Source organism: Oratosquilla oratoria, chromosome 25 (assembly GCF_046742065.1).
Source record: "Oratosquilla oratoria isolate Oo_2021 chromosome 25, ASM4674206v1, whole genome shotgun sequence".
Classification (NCBI taxonomy): domain Eukaryota; kingdom Metazoa; phylum Arthropoda; class Malacostraca; order Stomatopoda; family Squillidae; genus Oratosquilla; species Oratosquilla oratoria.
Window position 1 is genome coordinate 57,945,754 of NC_134801.1, and position 3,928 is coordinate 57,949,681.

Genomic DNA, 3,928 nt, shown 5'->3' on the forward strand with positions numbered 1-3,928 from the left:
AAATATATATATATAAATATATATATATATATATATATATATAAATATATATATATATATATATATATATATATATATATAATATATATATATAATATATATATATAAATATATATATATATATATATATATAATATATATATAAATATATATATATATATATATATATATATATATAAATATATATATATATATATATAAATATATATCAAATTTAAAAATATATATATATATATATATATATATATATATATATATATATATATATATACATACATATACATACATACAAATACACGCACATTAAAATCAATACTATGCAATAAATCTGGGATACCATGCAGGCTTTTTTGGTTAGGTAAAACCAAAACTATATTCTTCTTGAACGTTTGTTTTTGGTCTTTTTTTTTAATCTTTTATATTTATTTATTCATTCATTTATTGCACAGTCGTAAGCTGTACCAAGCAGATGTTTGGGATATCTCACCTTATTATCAATATAAATCTACCTGTTTTTATCATAGAAACTACTCGGGTACAAATGGTTGCAGACCAGAAGATCGGAAAAAAAAATAATAGTTTCACGTCATGAGGATAAGAAGAATAATGGTTTATAAATGAACAAATATTGGTAGGTTTGCGATATACACCGAACTGGCGAACTTCAACACAATCTGATGGCTGTGAATAGTGCAATCAAGGAAAAGCAAAATCCATCATGAAATTAATATATTTGACTAAATTATTCACCGAAGACAAAAAATAATTTACTTGCTTAGGCAACAGACTTAGGATACTAGTGCACCGTTGCCAAATGATGTAGGAGGGAATGATCTTAGAAAGTATTCTAATTTTAGAGAACTCATACATCAATTTAATATTGTGGAGAGGATTCCCCCTTGCTCATTCCAAATTTCTAGGTACAAGATTTTATTTCCAGAAATCAGATATATTTATGATATTTGTGCTAAGCTAGGATATCCTAAACGTGCTTGATACAGTTAACAACTTTGCCAAAAGAACTTTCTACAATCCTCGGCCAAAATAGTCAAGTTGAATAGAGTAGAAAAGCGAAAAGTGGATTACCACAACTCGCTTCTCTACAGTACTGCTTTCCATCTCTCATTACTTTTCTCATACATTTATTATTCTAAATCCTTTACCCATTCTAGTGTACTCCTAGGCTTCCAACGGTTTTTTTAACTTTCCAACCTTTGTGCTCCATTTTGTCAAAAGCCTTTTCCAAATCCAGTCACACAGAATCTACCCACCCCACGTTCTCATACAGCACATTACAAAGGATTACAAAGGTGGAGCATGCCGACAGGAGACCTTTTGGTCCATATCTAGGTCGGATGCGAAAAAAAATCATAATGGTAAATAAATGAATAGATAAAAACTATAATAATATAAATGATAGATAAATGCATAGGTTTTAAATAGTAAACAGGTAAATAGTAAATAATAATAAATTGACATAACTGATAAATGAGAATCAAGCAAATAATAATAAACAAACAAATGATAAAATAAATAAACTAATATAAAATAAATTATATTACAGCATTTTGCTTAGGTGTTCATCTAAACGATTCATAAAGCTTCGATCTGAACTACATTGCACTGCCTCTGCAGGAAGTTTATTGCATTCATTTACACGGTTGGCGAAGTTGTTTCATCCCACTTCCAAATTAAATCTACTCTCAATTAAACCCTAGCAGGTTGGTTACAAACTTCCTTTTTCTACATCCAACTTGATTATCAATCAACCTTTCTCATCTATATTTTAGCACATTGTGGCTGTCATATTGATAAGGTTACTGGTCTATACTTCAGGTTCCTTGAATAACCTTAGCATTTCACGTACTCTCAATATTATGTTTATAACATCTTTCTAGCCTTTAAGATTTTCTTCAAACTCGTCTGTTTTACTGGACAAATTTAGATTTAAGAAGGAAATAGGCAAGAATTGGTTTACTAATAGAGTGGTCAACGAATGGAACAGTTAGTAACCATTATTGAGCGCTGAAACTATCAGTTGTTTTAAGAAACTGTTAGGCAACTTTATGAATGGGGATGACAGGTGGTAATGGACAAGGAACTGCCTAGTGTAAGCCTCATGGTCTCTTGCGGTCTCCTGCATTCTTATTTAAGTTAATATTGACGGGAAAGGTTTTATTTTGGTGGGTTTCATGTTTTACTTTAATTTGTCTTGCGTCAACCTCTTCAGCAGTTTGTTCATTTACCCGCTTTTTGAGAGTTTTTTTTATGTCATCTTTAACATGCTTTCAAGTACTCAAATGCAGCGTTTCTCAACCTTTTTAACCTTGCGTAACCTTTAGAATAAATTGCGTGTCTCCAGGAACCCTTGCGAAAAAAACAAACATATACCATATCTTTCTCATTTTATTTTCATCGTAATGGTAGGTTAGGATGAAGTCCATATTACATTATTACAATAACCAAGAATATGTCGTGCGTGATTAATTATATTACGTATATGAAATTAAAAAAATCGAAAGTGCATTAGCTTATCTCACTTGTTCTCGCGGAACCCTTAGGGACCTTTTGCGGAACATTAGGGTTCCGGGGAACTTTGGTTGAGAAACGCTGCTCTGATATTTCTTTCACGGTTGCCGATAACGTCTCCCAAGGTGGGCCCGCTTTGGGGTCTGTTGGGGCAGGTTACACTTATTGCTGAAAATCGGAGAGAAGTGCGGGACTCGAATCCACAACTAAACAAATTCGAGACCAGCATGCTTACGATTACTCCACCAGCTCACGTCTTTGGCTGATCTAAATTACCAAGCACATTTATGAATTGTCTAGTCTATAATCCTTGGACTTGTCTTCTTCCTGTCCGTTATTTGGTGCTGTTTTGGTATGCGATCTCAAAGTCGTCATGCTTTTGTTTTGGTATACGATCTCGCCTGATAGTAGTGATTTATGTTCATCATATCTTTTTTGCTGTTTTTGGTATGATATCTCATTTATGGCGTGGTCTCAAAAAATAGGATTTTGCTTTGGTATGCGCTCTCAATAATTTTAAGATAGGTAAAAAAAAAAGTAACACTCATTTCTTGCTTGTTGGTTAGGTTTGGTTAGGTTAGGATCGCACACCAAAGCAAAATCCTAATTTTTGAGATCACGCCATAAACGAGACCGCATACCAAAACGGCACCCGTTATTTTAACCAACTCACCATTTCCTTGACCATTTAGTTACAAGTTTTAGTGACTTCTCGCGATTTTATTTACCCACCAGTTCACCGTTTTCTGTTGTATCGCTTCCCACTATTTTCATATTAAACGCATCAATTTAATTTACTTATCATAGGTCGGATACCTATGGCTTTAATTTGTTTAATTTTCGGGATTTGATAGATAGAACACGCGTGTTCTCTCCAACTGCCAAATTGTGTGTGATTCACCATGGTCTTGGATCACATGTTGGATTCGTTATCGACAGCTATTAGCCTCCCGGATGAGAGCTCAGAGCTTATGTATGACCGATCTGTGGGTAATGCTGTGACCTTACACACACCCAACTCCCCGCCCACGAGTTGGAGTAACGACCCACAGCGATGCTGAAATTATTTCAGCCCTGGCCGGGAATCGAATCCGGACCGCCGTAGTGGCGCCCGGGAATTCTACCACTGCGCCATCGTGTCCCTGAAATATCGTGTGTGTGTGTGTGTGTGTGCAAATCTTTGTCAACAATAACCAGTGCTTCTATCCTTGATGACAATATCACCGAAGAGGAAAAGGATAATTTTATAGTGGATAGATTAAAAGTGTTTTATCTATTTTATTACCTACTTATCTATTTATTTATCAATGCTATTATCTTTTTGTTGAGATCAGTGTCCAATCAAAAATGAACAAGTAAAATAAAAATTCCGGTCACTTAAGTTCCTGAAATGTAGTTT